The following is a 25,719-nucleotide window of genomic DNA, read 5'->3' as shown; positions in this document are numbered from 1 at the left end:
TTGTAGAGGCGCTGCGGTGAGAAGAATGTATCAGTCTGGCTGCCGCATTCATTACCAATTTAAGTGGGTCAGTACGGTTAGAGGGGAGGCCAGATAAAAGAGAATTGCAGTAGTCTAGGCGGGAGATGACAAGGGCGTGGATAAGGAGTTTAGTGGTGTCAGGGGACAGGTAGGAGCGGATCTTGGAGATGTTGCGGAGGTGGAAGTTGCAGGATCTGGCAATACCTTGGATGTGGGCGGTAAAGGAAAGTTCAGAGTCCAGAGTAACGCCTAGACAGCGGGCTTGGGAGGTAGGGTGGATTATAGTATTTTCAATAGTGACGTGCAGATCTGGGAGGGGTGCAGCTGTGCGGGGTGGAAATATTAGAAGCTCAGTCTTGTCCAAATTAAGCTTCAGGTACCTGGCAGCCATCCAGGAGGAAATGGCTGTGAGGCAGGCAGAGACTTTGTCCATGGTAGAGGAGGAGAGGTCTGGGGTGTGGAGATATATCTGGGTGTCGTCGGCATACAGGTGGTAATTGAAACCCATGGAGGAGATGATTTTGCCAATTGAGGCAGTATAGAGTGAGAACAGTAGGGGTCCTAGGACGGAACCTTGAGGAACACCAACTGAGAGGGGTGTAGGAGTGGATGAGGAGCCATTGAAAAATGTTGTAAAGGAGCGGTTGGAGAGGTAGGAGGAGATCCAGGCTAAGGCTAGGTCCTGAATGCCCATTAGCTGCAGGGAGTGGAGGAGGAGGGAGTGGTCGACAGTGTCAAATGCCGAGGAGAGGTCCAGGAGGAGCAGGATGGAGTATTTACCTTCGGCTTTGGCAAGGGCGAGGTCATTTACCACTTTGGTGAGGGCGGTTTCTGTAGAATGGGCTGTGCGAAAACCAGATTGCAGGGGATCTAGAAGGGAGTTGGAGTTAAGGAAGTTGGTCAGGCGTTGGTGGGCCAGGCGTTCAAGTATTTTTGAGGCAAAAGGGAGGAGAGAGATTGGGCGGTAGTTGGATGGCAGAGCAGGGTCAAGTGAAGATTTCTTTAGCAGGGGAAGCACAGTGGCCTGTTTGAATATGGAGGGGAAGATGCCGGTGGAGAAGGAGAGGTTGAACAGATGGGTGAGGACAGGGGCCAGATCAGAAAAATGTGGGCGCAGAGAATCAGATGGGACCGGATCTAGGGGGCAGGAAGTGGCAGGTGAAGTTGCCAGTAGCTTGTTGACTTCCTCCACCGTGACAGGATTGAAAGAGGTAAGGGAGGAGAAAGAGGCAGGAGTCGGATGTGGTGGGGAGGCAGGGGCGATAGAGTGGAGGAGAGAAATATCCCTCCGGATGGTTGTAATTTTGTTGATAAAGTAATTTGATAGGTCAGTGGCTGAGAGGGTGGAGGTTGGGGGGGGAGGTGTGGGGTTAAGTAGGGCATTGAAGGTGGCAAAAAGACGACGTGGGTTGGAGGCTTGGGTAGCGATCAAGTGAGTGAAGTATATCTGTTTACTATCAGCGAGGGCAGCATGGTACGTCTGCAACTTGGTCTTGTATCCCAGGAAATCATTGTTGTTGCGGGATTTCCTCCATTTGCGTTCTGCAGCTCGTGTCTCATTTTGTAGTTTTCTTGTGAGGGCAGTGTGCCAAGGTTGGGGGTTGGGGCGACTGTTGGTACGAAAGGTCAGGGGAGCCGCATGGTCTAAGGCTGCAGAGAGGTTACTGTTGTATTGAGCTGCCGCTTCGTTGGGGCAGGTTAGGCTGGGGAGGGAGGAGGAGAGAGAGTGGAGGGGTGTGGCTAGTACATTGGGGTCAAGGTTGCGCAGATCTCTCTGCCAACGTCCAGTTTGGGGAGGGGGACAGGGGGTGCTGGATGGAGTGAGGGTGAAGGTGATGAGGTGGTGGTCGGAGATGGGGAATGGTGTAATGTCCAGGTTGGTAAGTGCGATGGCTTTGGAGAAAATTAGGTCCAAGGTATTACCAGCACTGTGGGTTGTGGCGTTTGTATGCTGAGTGAGACCAAGGGAGTTGGTGAGCGAGAGAAGCTGAGTGGCAGCAGAGGTGGTAGGCTCATCAATTGGAATGTTAAAGTCTCCGAGGATGATTGTTGGGAGGTCGGAGGACAGGATGTGTGGGAGCCAGGAGGCAAGGTTTTCTAGGAAGTGCGATTATAGTACTGGAGGGGGGGCGGTATAGGACTGCAATAATGGCTTGGAGGGGATGGTAGAGGCGGATAACATGGGCCTCAAAGGAGGTAAAGTAAAGAGAAGGGGGAGGGGTAAGGACACGGAAGGTGCAGGATGGGGAGAGGAGTAGGCCCACCCCTCCCCCAGGCCTGTTATCTGGTCTTGGGGTATGGCTGAGGTGTAGACCCCCGTAGGAGAGGGCTGCAGCTGCAGGCAGGTCAGAGGGGGTGAGCCAGGTCTCAGTAAGGGCAAGAAAGGTGAGGGTTTTTGAGATAAAGAGGTCATGGATAGTTGTAAGCTTGTTGCGGATAGATCTGGCATTCCAGAGAGCGCCAGATAGAGGGAGAGATTGTCTGAGTATGGGGCGGATGGGAATGAGATTGGGGCGAGAGTGTTCGTGGGTATGGGGAGGGTGGGAGGTGCGGCGGGGAGAGGGGCTAGGTGGGTAAATTTGGTTGTGGTGGGTGAGGTGGGAAGTATGAGGAGGGGAACGGGGGGGCTGGGAGACCGGAGTGGGCCTGGGGTTAGGATGTGTGGTGAGCAGTGGACAAGGGACCAGGGGGAGGAGCAGATGGAGCCAGAACATGAGGCACCAATAGGGCGGGTGATTAAGGGAAAGAGGAGGTGGTATGAGGGGGGTACGCATAATGATGTGTTGGGGATACATACTGTTGCACTGGGAGTGGTGGTGAAAATAGGTAGGGAAAATGGTGTAGCAGAGGTTGGAGGATACTTGGTGATTAATACCAGTGAGCAGTAAACACAGTACAATGTAAGCGAAGGGTATCACTGGGTAATGAGATGATTAATACCAGTGAGCAGTGAACACAGTAGTACATCCTAAGTGAAGGGTATCACTGAGTACTGAGATGATTAATACCAGTGAGCAGTGAACACAGTACAACCTAAGTGAAGGGTATTACTGGGTAATGAGATGATTAATACCAGTGAGCAGTGAACACAGTAGTACAACATACGTGAAGGGTATCACTGGGTAATGAGATGATTAATACCAGTGAGCAGTGAACAGAGTGGTACAACCTAAGTGAAGGGTATCACTGGGTAATGAGATGATTAATACCAGTGAACAGTGAACACAGTAGTACAACCTAAGTGAAGGGTATCACTGGGTAATGAGATGATTAATACCAGTGAGCAGTGAACACAGTAGTACAACCTAAGTGAAGGGTATCACTGGGTAATGAGATGATTAATACCAGTGAGCAGTGAACACAGTAGTACAACCTAAGTGAAGGGTATCACTGGGTAATGATATGAATAATACCAGTGAGCAGTGATGAGCACTGTACACAATGTCACTTACTAAATAAACTGCACTGGCAGTGTCTGTAAGTAGTAACTGAAGTGTATCACTGGCTAGCTGAATACAAGTAAGCAGTACACTCTGACCCTGCCTGCCTGCACTACACACACTAATCACCACCAGTACACTCTGACTACACTGACTACAGCAATGACTCACTGGCTAGCTAACTGAATACAAGTGTAGTATAAGAGCACTGTTAGGAGTACCAACGCTAGGTTTTTCACACAAAAATGCACTTGCTGAAGCTACAATGGCCTGGAGATAATCCTCTCAGTGCCACAGTCTAGCAAGGACGGAGCTTTTCCATCAAGGCCGCCGCTTTATATACAAGAGGGGAGGGCATAGCCTCCCCTCCTGTAATTGGTTGCTAGGGCCAATTACAGGAGGGCCAATTACAGGATTGGCGCCAGGGAAGTCACTTCTGCCTACTTCCGCTATTCACCGACCTAACCACGACTTCTGCGCCGTTTTCACGAGCATGAATGCGATCGGATTTTCGCTTTCACGGTCTGCCGAAGCGGATTTTGTGATTGAAAATTGGTCCACGGCGAGGAATACCTGTGGCGGATAGCTCAAAAATGGTTGTGGAATCACGGCAAGTCGTGATCACGACCTGTCGGTGAGCACCACTGGTTAGAGCCTTTAAAAATAGTTTTCCATCACTTCTGTGGCCATAAAGAGTCTTTGTAGTTTGTGAAATTCACCGGCCCATTGAAGTCTATGAAACCTCATCCCAGTTTGCACGAATCTGAACTTTTCCAGGATGTTTGGATTCGACATTTGCAAACCCAAAATCTGATGTTTGCAATATTTCTACATACAACGCATGCCTGCTCTACCCACCCTGCACAGGCAATGGAAAATATTCACAAACAAGGTGATTTTTCTCTCTTTCCTTGATGCTTTAATACAAATGGTTTGATTAGATCTTGTACAAATTGCACAATAATTACATTAGAGGGTTATTAAAAAACAAGCAATATAATGAACAGATTAATAAGCTAAGTTCACTAAATTGAAAGTTACATTGCCTTTGCTTTGTCTCTTCCACAGATCTTCCCATCACCACTAATCCTCCAAAGGTAAGAGACATAACACTTTATGCAGCTGACTTTAAACCTCTTTATCTTTTGTCACTAATCAAAGGTAATTGGTTTAATTATGTATCATTATTTTTTACACAATCATTATTTTTTACACAGTACTGTAAATGAGGATAGTTAGAACACTAATGAACCACTATTCTCATTTCCCTGGTAGGCATTAGGCAATGGCATGAAAGTGGAGCCAGCTATCTAGTGGGACCCTTTTAAAGTGGACCTGAACTCTTGCACAGGACAGAAGGAAAACAGAGAGAAATGCACCCTGTATGTATTTAGAGAGTTTAGCCTGTTTAATTCCCCCCCATTTGTGTCAAATCACAAGTTGTAATTCGATCCTCCAGTGTCACATGACTGCCTATGGCAGATAAGCAGATAAGCCCATTTGGAAGCTGTAAACAATATGTCTGTTTCCATGAATAAGGAAGTAGAAACTGTGCAAATTTATTTTAGGATTTGTATCAGCTTGTAACAAAGAATTGTTTTCTTATTATGCTGTTGACTTGTGTATCTTTTAGAGCAGAGAGGAGTTCTGCATTCAGGTCCACTTTAAAGGTAACTTTTTTAAATCCACTATGTTACCTACTGGGCCCTCAAGGTAGATATTATAGACAAGAGTTATGGACTATGCAGGCTTGTATTACTCAGGAGTTGAGCCCCACTTTTTCGGGCTCTGGAATATTTTGGGGAAAAAAAAAAGAAGCTTACTAAAGTTTCAATTGCTTAGTAGATCTTAGTTTTGTGGCCAAGGATTTCCTGGAAACATCACAAACTACAATGGAAAATGAATCATGATCTAGATTTTGTTTTTGGGGGCAAATTCTGACTTTGGTTATTTTAATTCACGACTACAAAACTAAGTAACTCATGAGTAAACTCACGTCAAAAGGTGAATTTTAACAATAACTCTTTTTTGAGTTTATGCAGACTAGACAAGTCAGCTGCTAAGTTGTTCATAAATATTTTTTCTGAGTAGATCTGCTTCAGATTCTGTACATTTTCTATCTCTCTCTCTCTGGGCCATATGCAATTCCCTTTTTCACCTGAGTTTTCTCCTAGGAGAAAAATGTTTCATCTTTGATTTAAAAAAAACTTTTAGCACTTTGCAATGGAAAAAGTATCAAAAAGTAGGTAAAAAGTAATATCAAATTTATTTTGTGTATTTTTATTTTGCTTGCTGGAGGTTTAAAATGCATTTTATTGACAAATTTTAAAATATCACATCACCTAGGAGAAAACTCAAGTGAAAAAGTGAATTGCATATGGGCCTCTCTCTCTCTCTCTCTCTCTCTCTCTCTCTCTCTCTCTCTCTTCTCTTCTCTCTCTCTCTCTCCTTCTCTCTCTCTCTCTCTCCTCTCTATCCTCTCTCTCTCTCTCTCTCTCTCTCTTCTCTCTCTCTCTCTCTCGTCTCTCTCTCTCTCTCTCGTTCATATGTGCAGAAGTGCCAGTTTAATGCACACTTTTTATTTATAATGTAACACTTAATAGTAATCAGTAAAGGGTCAATGACCTTGCCTACTTATTTACTTGATTGGGAATGGATATTTAGTTTTTATCACATTCGGGAAGGCCAGGTACACAACTGAGCTTTCCAGCACTCTATTACCCCACCCTATTTTGCATAGGTATTAGAGCTGAGGGAAGCGATCCTTGCAATGGGACGTAACATGATCTCCCCCATTACAATGCCCCCCCCCCCCCCCCCCCCCCCCCCCGCAATCTAAACTTACATGAATAGGTATTTCTCAGGAGTCAAAGTCAGATGATCCATTTGCTCTGCCACATAATAGCTAAAGGTTTATTAAAACTAGAGAGTGGGGAAGAGACAGATGTTGCAGACAGTTTGTTCCTCCTTCAGGAAAACAAACAAACAAAAAACTATATATTCATTTAACACACAATGCACATGAGCAAAGTGCTATCGAAAATCGCTCACCAGGGACTTCTCTGCATGGCTGCTTAAACTTTATTTTCTTAAGTATGGTGCAACAAATGACCTTTCTCACAGTATGATCTGTCATGATCAGTGGGGAAATGTTCATGTGTATTGGTTGTTTCCTGTAACATCCGTAGAGATGGCGGCTACGGGCACGCAGGTTGCCTCCGCAGCCGCCTTGCCTTTTCACTCAGGTGTTTTGCCCGTACCTCTGGTGTCTAGTACGCCGAGGACGGGTCTGTCTTTTACACATGGAGCTGCTGCGGGCGCGCGCGGAGACAGGACCTTTATGCAGAGAGGAGGCGCGTCAGCTGACCAGCTGGTCGGCTGACGTCAGAGGTGACTCACAGCGCTCCGGATTGGCTGATTGGAGTGGGCGCGGCCGTGGGGTCCCCTCTGCTTCAAAAGCCTTCGCTGTTCACTCGCAACTTATCTGCTGTTGTGAATACTTATGTGCTAGCGCTCAGACCTTAGATAGTATCCGGTGTGCTTTGATCTGGGAGGAAACCAGGGATTTCACACAAGACTAGGATATTATTATACTGTATATTGATATAGTGTGTATGACTCTTGCTACCATCTGACTCTGCTCTGAGATTACCATTCCTGTACTTCTGCCAATCTGACTCTGTTACTGAACCCTGCCTGATACTTTACCATTCTCTTGCCTGTCTATTCTGTACTGTGTCTCCCCGCTCGTTGCTGACCTTTGCCTGTCTGACCTCTCTTCTCACCAGTGATCCCTTGTCACTGGTGAGGTGCTCTTCTGACAGAACCCTCCAGCTCCTCTGGTGAGGTAAAGCCAAAACTGTCAGTTATTGTGTACTGATAATACTCACCAGCTCCTCTGGAGAAGTGAAGCTAAATTATCAGTTATTGTATTGACAGTACCCACCAGCTCCTCTGGTGAGGTAAAGCCAAACTGTCAGTTATTGTGTAGGGTTAGTTCTCGCCAGCTCCTCTGGTGAGATGAAGTTTAACCAATCAGTTACTGTGTTCTATTATACCCACCAGCTCCTCTGGTGAAGTTTTGCTAAACTAATCAGTTACATTACTCTATACCCACCAGCTCCTCTGGTGAGGTTCTGCTACTCATTCTGTTACTGTTGCACCAAGTATTACACATCTTGTTGGTAATTTGCTATACTTGTATTATTGGTGATACTGCAGATCACCACATAATCAGGTATAATTGTAATCAGGTCTGTATTTGTAACAAGCATGGATCTGGCGGCTGCTGACTCGCACGGGGGGTCTGCAGCCGCCTCTCTCCCTGGCTCTCAAGCGTCATACGTTCCCTTGGCCTCTAGCACGCCGGGAACGATGTTATCTCCAGCTCATAGTTTTTCTGTCTCGCGCGGGCGCGTGCGGAGACAGAACCTTTATGCGGGCAGAAGGCACGTCAGCCGACCGGCAGGTCACTGATGACTCTCGCCGCGCCGATTGGCAGATTCCGTGGTGGGAGTGGCTGGAAGCGTGCCTCCGCTTCTTAAGCCTCCAGTCTTCATTCGTTCCCTGTCTGCTGTCGTGAATACTTTGTGTGAGCGCTCAGACCTTAGACTAGTGCCAGGTGTTGAAACCAAGGACTTCACACCAAGACTAGGATTGTTGTTATATTGTATTTGATTACCTGTGTATGATTCTGGCTATACCTCTGACCTTGCTTCCTGCTTAACGCTTCTGTACTTCTGCCTATCTGATTAGTTGCCGAACTCTGCCTGATTACTGATTACTCTTCTGTCTCACAATTCTGTACTGATTCTTACCTCTCTGTTGCCGAACCTAGCCTGTCTGACCACTCTACTCACCAGTGGGCCTTCGCCACTGGTGAGGTACTATTGTCTCACCAGCTTCTCTGGGGAGATAGCTTTTTTTTATTGCTCCATTAGTGACTGATAGCACCTTTCCAGCTCCTCTGGAAAGGTCTGATCAAGTCTATTCAGTCACTTTCACTACTAGTACCTGGCCAGGCCCTCTGGTGAAGGACTAGTCTGTATTTTCCTATTCTCACACTGTTTGTACCTATTCCAGCCCTTTGGAAAGGTCTGTGCTAGTATATACAGTCAGTGTACTGATAGTACTTTACCAGCTCCTCTGGTAAAGTTCCTCTCTACTATTAAAGTTACGGTTGCACTAATACACAACTCTGTCAGTATCTCTACCAGCTATACTTGCATTATTGGTGATTCTGCAGATCACCACATAATCTGGTATAGTGTCTGTATTATTGGTGATACTGCAGATCACCTATAATCAGACGTCTGAGTTGCAGCACCCAACCGTTACAGTATTATTGGTGATTCTGCAGATCACAAATAATCAGACATCTGTGTGCTACACCAATTGTTACAGAACAGCAGACCAGAAAAAATATGGAGACACTGTGCACTCGGGTCGAAATTTTGACCACATCCGTTAACGATCTCATCAAGACGGTTAGTGTTCAGCAAACCCAGATTGACCAATTAGCTGAGACAGTTAACCATCTTAAAGGTCCCAATGCACAAGTGTCATTCCCTCGAGCTATTGAGCCCAGGGTGCCCCCTCCTGAAAGATTTTCAGGGCATTGCTCTGATTTTTGAAATTTCAAGCACCGGTGCCTATCATAGTTTGAGTTACGGCCAGTATCTTCAGGTACAGAGAGTAAAAGGGTTACATTTATAAAAACCTTATTAACTGGGGATGATTCTCAGTCCTGGGCCTACAGTCTCCCTGAGGGTAGTGTGGCTTTGGCCTCTGTGCAGGATTTCTTTAAAGCTATGGCAGTTATATATGACGATCCTGAGTTGGCTACAACATCTGAGAGGAAACTTAAAACTCTCAGACAAGGGCAAAGCCCTGTCGAGATTTATGCAGCCGAATTTAGAAGATGGGCAGTGACAGCCAGATGGGGGCAGTATGTTCTGCTAGATTGTTTCCTAACAGGATTGTCTGATGCTGTAGCTGATTTGATGTTAGGCCATCCCGAGCCTAAATCTTTGGATGAGGCTATATCCTTGGTAATCAAGATTGATCGGCGAGTTCGCCATCAGAAGCAAACTCGGGGTAAAACTCCAGGGCGGTTTACTTCGGGTATTTTTTCACCTCCTGTTTCCTCCCCTCCACCTCTGGATGAACCAATGCAGATTGGACAGACCAAGCTCTTGGAGGTTGAAAAGAACAGGAGACGTACTGAAAAACTCTGTTTGTATTGTGCAGAAAAAGGACATATAGTGGCAAATTGTCCCAGAAAGGCGGAAAACTCTATCACCTAGGTGTAGCTGGAGGTACTACCCTAGGCGATCCAGTCTTACCTCTAAAAAACAATTGTATTCTTCTCCCGTGTTCTATTGCCTGGGAGGGTCAGGTTCATTCCACCCAGGCCTTTGTGGATTTGGGTTCTGCAGTTAACGTAATGGCCTATGATTTTGCCGTTAAAATTGGTTTTCCTTTTCTTTCTGTGGGACGTCAAGTGGTGCTTACTGCAATGGATGATTCACCATTGCAGGGGAAACAACCACTTACGCAGACTCCTATGCTAACATGCCAGCTAGGAGTATTGCATAAAGAGCAAATACAGTTTTTGGTTCTGAAAATGTCCACCTCCACTGTAATTCTTGGTATGCCATGGCTAAAAAAAACACTCTCCTCAGATAGACTGGAGTTCCAGACAACTCTTGAGTTGGTCCTCCTACTGTCATCATCATTGTTTGGAGAAAGTCATTATAGGCGCTACCGACATTTAAGTGGAGGGAGAGTCATCACGGGTCTCTGACACTTCTGACAATGAGACCTGGGAAAATTGGGCATCTGTCTTGAGCCCTTTTCAGCAGGAGGTTCCCGAAGGGAAACCAGAAGGGGTTCTGTTTGTTCCTCTACAGTTTAGATTTCGAATTTTACATATGTTTCAAGCCCATAAGAATGCAGGTCACCCAGGCATTGCTCGCACGCAAGAGTTGCTGGACAGATGTGTCAGGTGGCCTTCTATTGTCTCAGACTGTAAAGGTTTTGTTGGAACCTGTTCCGTTTGTGCAGGGCAGTTTCTAGGCTAAATTTCACCCAGGGCAAGGGTGTAAAAATCGCCCCCCCCATGGAGCCAGGCATAGGTGCCCGCAGTATAGGTTAGCTACGTAGGTGCCTCCAGTATAGGGTAGCCTGTATAGTTGCCCCCATTATAGGTTAGATAGGTAGTTGCCCCCATTATAGGTTAGATAGGTAGTTGCCCCCAGTATAGGTTAGATAGGTAGGTGCCTGCAGTATAGATAGGTAGGTGCCCGCAGTATAGGTTAGATAGGTAGGTTCCCGCAGTATAGGTTAGATAGGTAGGTTCTCCCAGTATGGGTTAGATAGGTAGGTTCCCCCAGTATGGGTTAGATAGGTAGGTTCCCCCAGTATGGGTTAAATAGGTAGGTTCCTGCAGTTTAGGTTAGATAGGTAGGTTCCCGCAGTATAGGTTAGATAGGTAGGTTCCCGCAGTATAGGTTAGTTAGGTAGGGGGTCCCGCAGTACATGTTAGATAGGTAGGTTCCCGCAGTATAGGTTAGTTAGGTAGGTTCCCGCAGTATAGGTTAGTTAGGTAGGTTGCCGCAGTATAGGTTAGTTAGGTAGGTGCCCGCAGTATAGGTAAGATAGGTAGGTTCCCGCAGTATAGGTTAGATAGGTAGGTTCCCCCAGTATGGGTTAGATAGGTAGGTTCCTCCAGTATGGGTTAGATTGGTAAGTTCCTGCAGTTTAGGTTAGATAGGTAGGTTGCCGCTGTTTAGGTTAGATAGGTAGATTCCCCCAGTATAGGTTATTTAGGTAGGTTTCCCGCAGTATAGGTTAGTTAGGTAGGTTGCCGCAATATAGGTTAGTTAGGTAGGTGCCCGCAGTATAGGTTAGTTTGGTAGGTTCCCCCAGTATAGGTTAGTTAGGTAGGTGCCCACAGTATAGGTTAGTTAGGTAGGTTTCCCACAGTATAGGTTAGTTAGGTAGGTTGCCGCAGTATAGGTTAGTTAGGTAGGTGCCCGCAGTTTAGGTTAGTTAGGTAGGTGCCCACAGTTTAGGTCAGTTAGATAGGTGCCCGCAGTTTAGGTCAGTTAGGTAGGTTCCCGCAGTTTAGGTTAGTTAGGTAGGTGCCCGCAGTTGTGTGGCAGGCTGGGGGAGCGGACATAATAGTTACAACTCACCTTCCGCCGAACCCGCGCTGCTTCAATGTCCTTCCTTTCCTGGCATCTGTCTCAGTAACAGTGCTCCCTGTGATGACACGCGATACGTCATCACAGGGGGCGCTGTTACCAGGCGACGGACGCCGGGAGAGGAAAGACATTGAAGCTGCGGGGGAACGGCTGAAGAAGGTGAGTTGTAACTATTATGTCTGTTCCCCCGGCCCCGGCGCCCCCCTCCTGCCGCAAAATAAAGCGCCCCTGGCGATGGCATGTGTCGCACGCCCATAGAAACGGGACTGCGTTTGTACCAGGAGTAAGTCGTCCAGACGGGCTCCCGTGGGTACATTACAGTCATTGCCGGTGCCTGAACAGCCATGGACTCATCTGTCCATGGACTTTGTGGGTGAATTGCCCAGATCTGAAGGGAAAACAGTCATATGGGTGGTAGTCGATAGGTTCAGTAAGATGGCCCATTTCGTTCCCTTGGACGGACTCCCCTCTCCGCAAGAATTGGCAGAGCTCTTCATTCACCACATTTTCAGACTGCATGGTATCCCAGAGAATGTGGTGTCAGATAGGGGAGTCCAGTTTGTTTTCAAATTCTGGAGGGCCTTTTGTCATCATTTGGGTATGAATCTATCGTTTTCCTCCGGCTACCACCCACAGACTAATGGACAAACCAAAAGGGTTAATCAGTCCTTGGAACAGTTCCTTAGGTGTTATGTGGCAGATGCCCAGATGGATTGGGTCAAGTGCTTACCTTTTGCAGAATTTGCCCATAATAATTTGAAGTGTGCCTCCTCAGGGTTCTCCCCATTTCAGATTGTAACGGGGAGATCACCTAAGTTTTCCCCACTGCCCATAGTGTCATCCCCTTTACTGGCTCTGGAGGAGTGGCATGGAACTTTAAAGGGGATTTGGGGTATGGTCAGGAGAAATCTTAAGAAGGCCTTTGCTACTCAGAAAAAGCAGAAAGATAAGAGACAGTCTAAAGAATGGCAGGTGGTACCTAGTGACGTCATGTGGGCCCTGCCATCAAGAATGAGAAGGGTTAAAACTTCTCATACGTGTCCAGTTAAAAATGTGGTACAGGGGGATCCCTCTCCTGCCCTCCCCAGGATGCTGGATACAGAAATATCTAGGGAAGAGATACTGGACAGACCTGATGAGACGTGTCCGGAGTCCACGCCTTGAGGGGGGGGGGGGTGTACTGTAACATCCGTAGAGATGGCAGCTGCGGGCACGAGGATGCCTCCGCAGCCGCCTTGCCTTTTCACTCAGGGGCTTTGCCCGTACCACTGGCGTCTATTACGCCGAGGACAGGTCTGTCTTTTACACATGGAGCTGCTGTATCGCGCGGGCGCGCGCGGAGACAGGACCTTTATGCGGGGAGGAGGCGCGTCAGCTGACCAGCTGGTTGGCTGACGTCAGAGGTGACTCACGGCGCTCCGGATTGGCTGATTGGAGTGGGCGCGGCTGTGGGGTCTCCTCTGCTTCAAAAGCCTTTGCTGTTCACTCGCAACTTGTCTGCTGTTTTGAATACTTATGTGCTAGCGCTAAGACCTTAGATAGTATCCGGTGTGCTTTGATCTGGGAGGAAACCAGGGATTTCACACAAGACTAGGATATTATTATACTGTATATTGATATATTGTGTATGACTCTTGCTACCATCTGACTCTGCTCTAGAGTTGGGCCGAACGGTTTGCCTGCGAACGGTTCCACGCAAACTTTCGTGGTTCGCGTTCGCGTCCCGCAGGCGAACTTTTGCGGAAGTTCGGTTCGCCCCATAATGCACCATGGAGGGTCAACTTTGACCCTCTACATCACAGTCAGCAGGCCCAGTGTAGCCAATTAGGCTACACTAGCCCCTGGAGCCCCACCCCCCCTTATATAAGGCAGGCAGCGGCGGCCATTACGGTCACTCGTGTGCCTGCCTGCATTAGTGAGAGTAGGGCGAGCTGCTGCACTGTCTCTCATAGGGAAAGATTAGTTAGGCTTAGCTTGTTCCTGGCTGCATACCTGTTCTGTGAAGCCACCACTGCATACCTGTACTGTGAACCCACCACTGCATACCTGTTCATTGAACCCACCACTGCATACCTGTTCATTGAACCCACCACTGCATACCTGTTCATTGAACCCACCACTGCATACCTGTTCTGTGAACCCACCACTGCATACCTGTTCTGTGAACGCACCACTGCATACCTGTTCTGTGAACCCGCCACTGCATACCTGTTCAGTGAACCCACCACTGCATACCTGTTCTGTGAACGCACCACTGCATACCTGTTCTGTTCAGTGAACCCGCCACTGCATACCTGTTCTGTTCAGTGAACCCGCCACTGCATACCTGTTCTGTTCAGTGAACCCACCACTGCATACCTGTTCTGTGAACCCACCACTGTATACCTGTTCAGTGAACCCACCACTGCATACCTGTTCTGTGAACCCACCACTGTATACCTGTTCAGTGAACCCATCACTGCATACCTGTTCTGTGAACCTACCACTGCATACCTGTTCTGTTCAGTGAACCCACCACTGCATACCTGTTCTGTTCAGTGAACCCGCCACTGCATACCTGTTCTGTTCAGTGAACCCGCCACTGCATACCTGTTCTGTTCAGTGAACAGTTTGGTGTGTCAGTGTGAAGCAGTACCTTAATTACACTACCTGATTGATGCATACACATGCAAGATGTTTTAAAGCACTTTAGGCCTGTCATTTAGCATTGAATGTGATTTCTGCCCTTAAAACGCTGCTTTGCGTCAAATCCAGATTTTTCCCGGGGACTTTTGGCGTGTATCCCACTCCGCCATGCCCCCCTCCACCTGTTAGACCCCTTGAAACATCTTTTCCATCACTTTTGTGGCCAGCAGAATTTTTTTTTCCAAAGTTCGTCTCCCCATTGAAGTCTATTGCGGTTCGCGAACTTTAACGTGAACCGAACCTTCCGCGAAAGTTCGCGAACCCGGTTCGCGAACCTAAAATCGGAGGTTCGGCCCAACTCTACTCTGCTCTGAGATTACCGTTCCTGTACTTCTGCCTATCTGACTCTGTTACTGAACCCTGCCTGATACTTTACCATTCTCTTGCCTGTCGATTCTGTACTGTGTCTGCCCGCTCGTTGCTGACCTTTGCCTGTCTGACCTCTCTACTCACCAGTGATCCCTTGTCACTGGTGAGGTGCTCTTCTGACAAAACCCACCAGCTCCTCTGGTGAGGTAAAGCCAAAACTGTCAGTTATTGTGTACTGATAATACTCACCAGCTCCTCTGGAGAAGTGAAGCTAAATTATCAGTTATTGTATTGACAGTACCTACCAGCTCCTCTGGTGAGGTAAAGCCAAACTGTCAGTTATTGTGTAGGGTTAGTTCTCGCCAGCTCCTTTGGTGAGGTGAAGTTTAACAATCAGTTACTGTGCTCTATTATACCCACCAGTAGTGTTGGGCGAACATCTAGATGTTCGGGTTCGGGCCGAACAGGCCGAACATAGCCGCGATGTTCGGGTGTTCGACCCGAACTCCGAACATAATGGAAGTCAATGGGGACCCGAACTTTTGTGCTTTGTAAAGCCTCGTTACATGCTACATACCCCAAATTTACAGGGTATGTGCACCTTGGGAGTGGGTACAAGAGGAAAAAAAATTTAGCAAAAAGAGCTTATCGTTTTTGAGAAAATCGATTTTAAAGTTTCAAAGGGAAAACTGTCTTTTAAATGCGGGAAATGTCTGTTTTCTTTGCACAGGTAACATGCTTTTTGTCGGCATGCAGTCATAAATGTAATACATATAAGAGGTTCCAGGAAAAGGGACCGGTAACGCTAACCCAGCAGCAGCACACGTGATGGAACAGGAGGAGGGTGGCGCAGGAGGAGAAGGCCACGCTTTGAGACACAACAACCCAGGCCTTGCATGAGGACAAGAAGCGTGTGGATAGCAATTTGCATTTTGTCGCCATGCAGTCATAAATGTAATACAGATGAGAGGTTCAATAAACAGGGACCGGAAACGCTAACCCATCACAGATGTTCATTGTTCATGTTACTTGGTTGGGGTCCGGGAGTGTTGCGTAGTCGTTTCCAATCCAGGATTGATTCATTTTAATTTGAGTCAGACGGTCTGCATTTTCTGTGGAGAGGCGGATACGCCGCCGATCTGTGACGATGCCTCCGGCAGCACTGAAACAGCGTTCCGACATAACGCTGGCTGCCGGGCAAGCCAGCACCTCTATTGCGTACATTGCCAGTTTGTGCCAGGTGTCTAGCTTCGATACCCAATAGTTGAAGGGTGCAGATGGATTGTTCAACACAGCTACGCCATCTGACATGTAGTCCTTGACCATCTTCTCCAGGCGATCGGTGTTGGAGGTGGATCTGCACGCTTGCTGTTCTGTGTGCTGCTGCATGGGTGTCAGAAAATTTTCCCACTCCAAGGACACTGCCGATACCATTCCCTTTTGGGCACTAGCTGCGGCTTGTGTTGTTTGCTGCCCTCCTGGTCGTCCTGGGTTTGCGGAAGTCAGTCTGTCGGTGTACAACTGGCTAGAGGAGGGGGAGGATGTCAATCTCCTCTCTAAAGTCTCCACAAGGGCCTGCTGGTATTCTTCCATTTTGACCTGTCTGGCTCTTTCTTCAAGCAGTTTTGGAACATTGTGTTTGTACCGTGGATCCAGAAGGGTATAAACCCAGTAATTGGTGTTGTCCAGAATGCGCACAATGCGTGGGTCGCGTTCAATGCAGTCCTAGGCCGAAGAGGTCATAGCCTAGGGTCACAAAACCTGTTTATTGGGCAATTTCAATGGTGGCGAGTCTGACGTACATAAATCGCAGCAATGGCCGTTAGCAACGTCTGAATCTCACGAAATGTCTCATGCAGGTAGAAGATATATTGTTAGACTTGGGCTCCAAAGATGGGTTCCCTACATCTCTGCAAACCAGAGTTACAGGGCTCCAAATTTGGTAGAATCCCCCATAGGCTTTCATTGGGCCTCCTATTTACAGTTCCAAAATCTCACATCTTTTCAAAGGGCAATTACTCAGCAGTGGCAAATTTTCTAGCATTGTAGGGACCCTTAGGGGGAACATGACTGGTGAGTTTCGGGCCCCTAGGCCAAAGAGGTCATAGCCTAGGGTCACAAAAACCTGTTTATTTGGGCTATTTCAATGGTAGTGATGGTGACGTACATAAATCGCAGCAATGGCCGTTAGCAAAGTCTGAATCTCACGAAATGTCTCATGCAGGTAGAAGACATATTGTTAGACTTGGATTCCAAAGATGGGGTCCCTACATCTCTGCAAACCAGAGTTACAGGGGTCCAAAATTGGTAAAATCCCCCATAGGATTTCATTGCCTCCCTATTTCACTTTCCAAAATCTCACATCTTTTCAAAGGGCAATGGCTCAGCAGTACCAAATTTTCTAGCATTGTAGGGACCCTTAGGGGGAACATGACTGGTGAGTTTCGGGCCCCTAGGCCGAAGAGGTCATAGCCTAGGGTCACAAAAACCTGTTTATTTGGGCTATTTCAATGGTAGTGATGGTGGCGTACATAAATCTCAGCCATGGCCGTTAGCAACGTCTGAATCTCACGAAATGTCTCATGCAGGTAGAAGACATATTGTTAGACTTGGATTCCAAAGATGGGGTCCCTACATCTCTGCAAACCAGAGTTACAGGGGTCCAAAATTGGTAAAATCCCCCATAGGCTTTCATTGGGCCTCCTATTTACCTTTCCAAAATCTCACACCATTTCAAAGGGCAATGGCTCAGCAGTGGCAAAACTCACCAGTCATGATCCCCCTAAGGGTCCCTACAATGCTAGAAAATTTGGTACTGCTGAGCCATTGCCCTTTGAGAAGATGTAAGATTTTGGAAAGTGAAATAGGGAGGCAATGAAATCCTATGGGGGATTTTACCAATTTTGGACCCCTGTAACTCTGGTTTGCAGAGATGTAGGAACCCCATCTTTGGAATCCAAGTCTAACAATATGTCTTCTACCTGCATGAGACATTTCGTGAGATTCAGACGTTGCTAACGGCCATTGCTGCGATTTATGTACGTCACCATCACTACCATTGAAATAGCCCAAATAAACAGGGTTTTGTGACCCTAGGCTATGACCTCTTCGGCCTAGGGGCCCGCAACTCACCAGTCATGTTCCCCCTAAGGGTCCCTACAATGCTAGAAAATTTGGTACTGCTGAGCCATTGCCCTTTGAAAAGATGTGAGATTTTGGAAAGTGAAATAGGGAGGCAATGAAATCCTATGGGGGATTTTACCAATTTTGGACCCCTGTAACTCTGGTTTGCAGAGATGTAGGGACCCCATCTTTGGAATCCAAGTCTAACAATATGTCTTCTACCTGCATGAGACATTTCGTGAGATTCAGACTTTGCTAACGGCCATTGCTGCGATTTATGTACGTCACCATCACTACCATTGAAATAGCCCAAATAAACAGGTTTTTGTGACCCTAGGCTATGACCTCTTCGGCCTAGGGGCCCGAAACTCACCAGTCATGTTCCCCCTAAGGGTCCCTACAATGCTAGAAAATTTGGTACTGCTGAGCCATTGCCCTTTGAAAAGATGTGAGATTTTGGAAAGTGAAATAGGGAGGCAATGAAATCCTATGGGGGATTTTACCAATTTTGGACCCCTGTAACTCTGGTTTGCAGAGATGTAGGGACCCCATCTTTGGAATCCAAGTCTAACAATATGTCTTCTACCTGCATGAGACATTTCGTGAGATTCAGACGTTGCTAACGGCCATTGCTGCGATTTATGTACGTCACCATCACTACCATTGAAATAGCCCAAATAAACAGGTTTTTGTGACCCTAGGCTATGACCTCTTCGGCCTAGGGGCCCGAAACTCACCAGTCATGTTCCCCCTAAGGGTCCCTACAATGCTAGAAAATTTGCCACTGCTGAGTAATTGCCCTTTGAAAAGATGTGAGATTTTGGAACTGTAAATAGGAGGCCCAATGAAAGCCTATGGGGGATTTTACCAAATTTGGAGCCCTGTAACTCTGGTTTGCAGAGATGTAGGGAACCCATCTTTGGAGCCCAAGTCTAACAATATGTCTTCTACCTGTATGAGACATTTCGTGAGATTCAGACGTTGCTAACGGCCATTGCTGCGATTTATGTACGTCAGACTCGCCACCATTGAAATTGCCCAAATAAACAGGTTTTGTGACCCTAGGCTATGACCTCTTCGGCCTAGGACTGCATTGAACGCGACCCACGCATTGTGCGCATTCTGGACAACACCAATTACTGGGTTTATACCCTTCTGGATCCACGGTACAAACACAATGTTCCAAAACTGCTTGAAGAAAGAGCCAGACAGGTCAAAATGGAAGAATACCAGCAGGCCCTTGTGGAGACTTTAGAGAGGAGATTGACATCCTCCCCCTCCTCTAGCCAGTTGTACACCGACAGACTGACTTCCGCAAACTCAGGACGACCAGGAGGGCAGCAAACAACACAAGCCGCAGCTAGTGCCCAAAAGGGAATGGTATCGGCAGTGTCCTTGGAGTGGGAAAATTTTCTGACACCCATGCAGCAGCACACAGAACAGCAAGCGTGCAGATCCACCTCCAACACCGATCGCCTGGAGAAGATGGTCAAGGACTACATGTCAGATGGCGTAGCTGTGTTGAACAATCCATCTGCACCCTTCAACTATTGGGTATCGAAGCTAGACACCTGGCACAAACTGGCAATGTACGCAATAGAGGTGCTGGCTTGCCCGGCAGCCAGCGTTATGTCGGAACGCTGTTTAAGTGCTGCCGGAGGCATCGTCACAGATCGGCGGCATATCCGCCTCTCCACAGAAAATGCAGACCGTCTGACTCAAATTAAAATGAATCAATCCTGGATTGGAAACGACTACGCAACACTCCCGGACCCCAACCAAGTAACATGAACAATGAACATCTGTGATGGGTTAGCGTTTCCGGTCCCTGTTTATTGAACCTCTCATCTGTATTACATTTATGACTGCATGGCGACAAAATGCAAATTGCTATCCGCACGCTTCTTGTCCTCATGCAAGGCCTGGGTTGTTGTGTCTCAAAGCGTGGCCTTCTCCTCCTGCGCCACCCTCCTCCTGTTCCATCACGTGTGCTGCTGCTGGGTTAGCGTTACCGGTCCCTTTTCCTGGAACCTCTTATATGTATTACATTTATGACTGCATGCCGACAAAAAGCATGTTACCTGTGCAAAGAAAACAGACATTTCCCGCATTTAAAAGACAGTTTTCCCTTTGAAACTTTAAAATCGATTTTCTCAATAACTATAAGCTCTTTTTGCTAAAAAATTTTTTCCTCTTGTACCCACTCCCAAGGTGCACATACCCTGTAAATTTGGGGTATGTAGCATATAAGGAGGCTTTACAAAGCACGAAAGTTCGGGTCCCCATTGACTTCCATTATGTTCGGAGTTCGGCCATGTTCGGCCCGAACCCGAACATCTAGATGTTCGCCCAACACTACACGTGACCCGTTCGGCCAATCACAGCGCTAGCCGAACGTTCGGGTAACGTTCGGCCATGCGCTCTTAGTTCGGCCATATGGCCGAACAGTTTGGCCGAACACCATCAGGTGTTCGGCCGAACCCGAACATCACCCGAACAGGGTGATGTTCTGCAGAACCCGAACAGTGGCGAACACTGTTCGCCCAACACTACCCACCAGCTCCTCTGGGGAGGTTTTGCTAAACTAATCAGTTACATTACTCTATACCCACCAGCTCCTCTGGTGAGGTTCTGCTACTCATTCTGTTACTGTTGCACCAAGCATAACACATCTTGTTGGTCATTTGCTATACTTGTATTACTGGTGATACTGCAGATCACCACATAATCAGGTATAACGTCTGTATTATTGGTGATTCTGCAGATCACAAATAATCAGACATCTGTGTGCTACACCAATCGTTACATTTCCCCATTCATTTCAGTAGCGATGGCTCGAACCTCCGATTTTAGGTTCGCGAACCTGGAACGTGAACTTTCGCAAAAGTTTGGGTTCCCGCAAACCGCAATAGACTTCAAAGGGGAGGCAAACTTTGAAAACTACAAACACTTATGCTGGCCAGAAAAGTGATGGAAAAGATGTTTCAAGGTGTCTAACACCTGGAGGGGGGCATGGCGGAGTGGGATACACACCAAAAGTCCCGGGGAAAAATCTGGATTTGACGCACAGCAGCATTTTAAGGACAGAAATCACATTGCATGCTAAATTGGAGGCCTAAAGTGCTTTAAAACATCTTGCATGTGTACACATCAATTAGGTAGTGTAAGTAGTGTACTGCTTCACACTGACAGACCAAACTCACTGTGTAACGCACCGCAAACAGCTGTTTGTGTAGTGATGGCTGTGCTGGACTGGTGCGCACCATGGTGAGAGTGCAGGCTATAGCGGTTTTCAAGCCCATATGGTCGCCGGGCTAAGTTGCTCAATGATACAACAACAGTGACTGTCCAGCTGATCGAATTTGGTCTGTCCACAATGAAGCAACAAACTTATTATCTTGGGTGTGCCCCCAACACTTTCATATAGCCGGCGGTCATTGCTTCATTGTGATACGCAAGACCCTTCACCGCGGCAAGGTAACGATCACAAAGGGGAATTGACATATGTACATGCCTTTTGTTTTGTTGTTGCAGCTGCAGTGCAGCCAGAAATATTAGGCAGGCATGTACATGCACCAGAAAAAAATATTATTGTTTTTGTTAGCGGCCGCTGCTAGCAGCAGCCTTAAAAATTCAGGAATCCACCTGGAGTCCTGGACCCTGTTGGTGGTGGAGGAGAAGGCAGTCAAGCGGCCTGCAGGCAGAGATGTTGTGTGGGAACTGAGGACTGACTTAGTCTTGGAGCAGACTGTCACACGGCTTGTTGTGCAAGTGCTGCATCCTTTCTGCTTTCTGGTGAGTTGGTAACATCTCCGCCACTTTGTGCTTATACCGAGTAGTGTTGCCACCTAGTACAGGTCATTCCCTTTGAGTTTTTTTATACAGGGGTCCCTCAACAGGCTGGACAGCATGAAAGCCACCATCTGCACAAATTTGGATGCAGACGTACTATCCATCTCCTCTTGCTCTTCCTCAGTGATGTCAGGTAAGTTCTCCTCCTCCCCCCAGCCACGAACAATACAACGGGAAAGTTAAGCAGCACAAGCCCCCTGCAACGTCTGGTGTGGTTTTTCTTTCTCCTCCTCCTAAAAAAAAAAAAAAAAAAAAACACACCTTCCTCATCTGACTCCTCCTCCTCCCCCCTCCTCTGTGCTGTCGCAGGTGTTGAGGAAACATCTGGTTCTGCTGATAATTGACCCCACAACTCTTCTTCCTGTACCTGTTCACGCTCCTCCACAGCTTGATCCACCACTCTACGCACGGCACGCTCCAGGAAGAAAGCATATGATGTCAAGTCACTGATGGCGCCTTCACTGGCACTCACCATGTTTGTCACCTCCTCAAACGGCCGCATAAGCCTGCAGGCATTTCTCATGAGTGTCCAGTACTTCGGCCAGAACAACCCCAGCTCCCCAGAGTATGTCCTTTTACTGTAGTTGTACAGATACTGGTTGATGGCTTTCTCCTGTTGTAGCAGGCGGTTAAACATCAGGAGTGTTGAATTCCAGTGAGTCAGGCTATCGCAAATCAAGCGCCTCACCGCCAAGTTGTTTCTCTGCTGAATATCGGCCAAGCGTGCCATGGCCGTGTAGGACCACCTGAAATGCCCACACACCTTCCTGGACTGCTTCAGGACCTTCTGTAAGCCCTGGTACTTACACACAAATCTCTGAATTATTAGATTCAACAATGTGCCATGCATGGTACATGTGTCAACTTTCCCAAATCCAAAGCCGAAATGAGATTGCTGCTGTTGTCACACACCACGTTGCTGATCTCCGGTTGGTGCGGGGTCAGCCACTGATCCACCTGTTTTTTTTCAGAGAAGCCAGGAGAGCTGCTCCAGTGTGACTCTCGGCTTTGAGGCAAGACATGTCTAAGATGGTGTGACACCGTCGTACCTGTCATGCAGCATAGGCCCTGGGGAGCTGGGGCTGTGTAGCTGTAGAGGAGATTGCAGCACCAGTAGAGTAGCACTGCCACTCAGCCAAGGAGAAGGAGGACGACAGCGAAGAGGATGTAGCAGGAGGAGTAGGAGGAGAAAGAGAGGAGGTGGCAGCAGGCCTGCCTGCAAGCTGTGGAGGTGTCACAACTAGGTCCGCAGCACAGCTACGTACTCCCTGCTTGCCAGCGGTCACCAGGTTGACCCAATGGGCAGTGGTGCTCATACGGATTCCGGATATCCGAACTACCCGGATAATTCGAACTTTTTCCGCTATCCGACCTCGGATTCAGATTCCGGATAGTGGGCCAAATCCGCAATGCGGTATCTGGATTTGCAGCGGAATCCGGATAGGAATTTGGATATCCGGGTCGGATATCTGAATCCGGATAGTGTAACCAGGGAGATGACGTCCATGACGTCATTGAGCCAATCAGAGGGCTCCCAGCAGAAGCCATAGCAACCAATCACAGAGGGGAACTCTGCCCAGCCCCTCCTGTATATAAAGCGGCAGCCATGATGAGAAAATCGTCCTTGCTTGTAACTGCTCACTGAGAGACATCTCCAGTGCTGTTCGGCTAACCAAGTGCTTTATACTGTGAAAAAACATAGCGTTTTTGCACATAAACACCTGTACTATACACTCTTTTTATTGTTGTTAAGTTAGCTAGCTTGTATTTTGATTTTAGTTAAGTGGCCCATTCACTTACCGATTTTCCTGCCGATATACAGCCGATTCGATCACTGTGATCAAATCGGCTGTGAAATTGTTGCGCAACCGCTGACCGAACGATCAATTTCCGTCCGAAATCGATCGTTCCCGTCGATTCCCGTCATTCCTGTCTGTGCGGAAGATTTCGCTCGATCACCGGCAGGTCGGAATTGTGTCAATAGTGACGTTCGAATGCCCAATGACCGACGCTAGTGGCAATACATTACCTGATCCGGCCGGCGCGAGTCCCCGCTGTCACCGTTGCTTGTTCTCCGTGCAGGGCTCCGAGTCTGGCAGGCTTCACTTTTTCCTGTCTCTCCAGGAAGTTTAAACAGTAGAGCGCCCTCTACTGTTTAAACTTCCCCGGACAGGAAGTACAGTGAAGCTGGAGCCCAGAACGGAGAAGAAGACAGCGGAGACCGGGGGACTCGGGTAATGTATGCAGGGGGCGGCAGCAGCGGCAGCTTTACAGATGATGAATTGATTTCATGCTGAAATCGATTCACAATCTGTTTGCAGTAAAGGCAGCCATGCGATCCCTCTCTGATCAGATTTGATCAGAGAGGGATCTATCTGTTGGTCGATCTGATGGCAAGTCAACCAGTGTATGGCGACCCCTAAGTGTGTGTGACAGTTTCTGTGCTGCAGCAGCTCTGCTAGTTAGGTCCTGTCTGTGTGTGCTGTTGTGCACACAGGCCAAGCCTGTGCTGTTAGCCTTAGCTACAGTATAGGTTAGGGAATAGGATTACTGTGTAATTGTGTAGTTATTTAGTACTGCAGTGCTAGTTAGTTGTTAGAGTAGTACTGTCTGTGTTAACTTACTACTACAGATTACTGCATTTCTGCTGTGCTGAGTGTCAGTGTGTGTGACAGATAGAACGTTAGTGTGTACTGTCTTCTACTCTGCTGTCTGTCACTCCGTGCTGATTCATTAAAGTCCAACACCGATTATACTGATTTCAATAAAGTTCAAGTACCCCACATCCATCTGGTGACATCATCATCACACAAACTTGTACTATGTCTGCTGGCACTGGCAGCCGGGGGAATGTCAAGCAAAGAGTCCAGGTTGGCACACAGATTCAAATGCAGAAAGCTTCACTTTATTGCTTCATCAGCACAACGAACATGACAATTGTTTCGGGGCCACGGCGGGTCCCCTTCCTCAGATAGTGCAAACAAACAACACACCTAGTAGTGCACAACAGGGTTATACTTTATGAGGTGGAAAGCCACCCATGACAATCTACCCCCCAACACCCCCTGCATCATATGTAAACATTGCTGCTGGACTGAATGGCACAAGCCATCTTGCATACCCAATTGTACATTCATAGACATACATAGACATACATGTGAACCATAATGTCATATCTACTTGGCCTCTGTGCCAGTTACACCAGTGTTTCCAGTCAATGGTGCCAATCGAGGCAGTGCCCACTCACCTCCCTGTGTCAGTCAACGCCAGTAGGGGCGGAGAACCGCTCAGTTCAAACCTTATAGGTCTGTAGATTCGCGTCACGGCCAATCCGGCCGTTACCGTGCGCTCTGTATCTGGGTTGCCAAGGTAACCACGTCACTTCCGCCACACGAAGGGTCCCGTGACGTCACTTCTGCTGTAACCGGGTGCGTAACAATAACGTCGCCATGCCAACCATAACCATTCCTCATCGCGCCGTGCACGTCATCTAGGACGTAATTGTGGGAACTGCCCAGTCCATCCCACTGCCAGAACAACGTCACGCAGTGGGCATGGGCTAGGGCGCCACTGGCCAATCATGGCTCTCCTGTGTTGTCAATGCAACAGTTACCACACACGGTTGTCTTAGCAAGCGCGTGTGATACTTCCAGCACAAACAACCTAAAAAGCGGCCGCAAAAATTTGGTTACGTGGTACACGCACTGGCGCAGCCCCGGCACCTTGGTACCTATACCCATATAGTACTAAAGAACACACCGGCGTAGCCTTGACACATAGGAAAGAACACTGCCCCCTAGGCACCAAATTAAACAGTATGAGCACACTGGAACTCAGCTAACATACAGTACCGGTCTATACCAAGAATTCCTCCAAACAAAAATATTACAATGAGCGCAGGATGGAAAAAGAAGGGCGGGGAAAAGGAGGGGGAGGAAGCAGAAAAAAAAAAAAAAAGAAAAAAGAAAAAAAAAGGTGGGGGAAAGAAAAAAGGGAAGAGAAAATGAACAAAAGGGAGAGATTGTCAATAATAAGTGACATAAAAAATCCCAAACAGACAGTGTAGCATAATTGTACTGACA

At 47.6% G+C, this 25,719-nt stretch overlaps 1 protein-coding gene across 1 annotated transcript in view; it reads left to right on the top strand.

Moving 5' to 3' along the window:
- Positions 1-25,719, top strand: part of LOC137526017 (uncharacterized) — a 198,876-nt gene that overhangs the window by 33,975 nt on the left and 139,182 nt on the right. Inside the window, exon 2 of the mRNA XM_068247228.1 lies at positions 4,530-4,558. The gene's annotated coding sequence lies outside the window, so the exon portion shown is untranslated. The remainder of the gene's footprint in view (positions 1-4,529; positions 4,559-25,719) is intronic.

This window comes from Hyperolius riggenbachi, chromosome 7 (assembly GCF_040937935.1).
Source record: "Hyperolius riggenbachi isolate aHypRig1 chromosome 7, aHypRig1.pri, whole genome shotgun sequence".
NCBI lineage: Eukaryota > Metazoa > Chordata > Amphibia > Anura > Hyperoliidae > Hyperolius > Hyperolius riggenbachi.
Note: the sequence above shows the minus strand (reverse complement) of the source record. Positions and strands in the feature narration are given on the sequence as shown.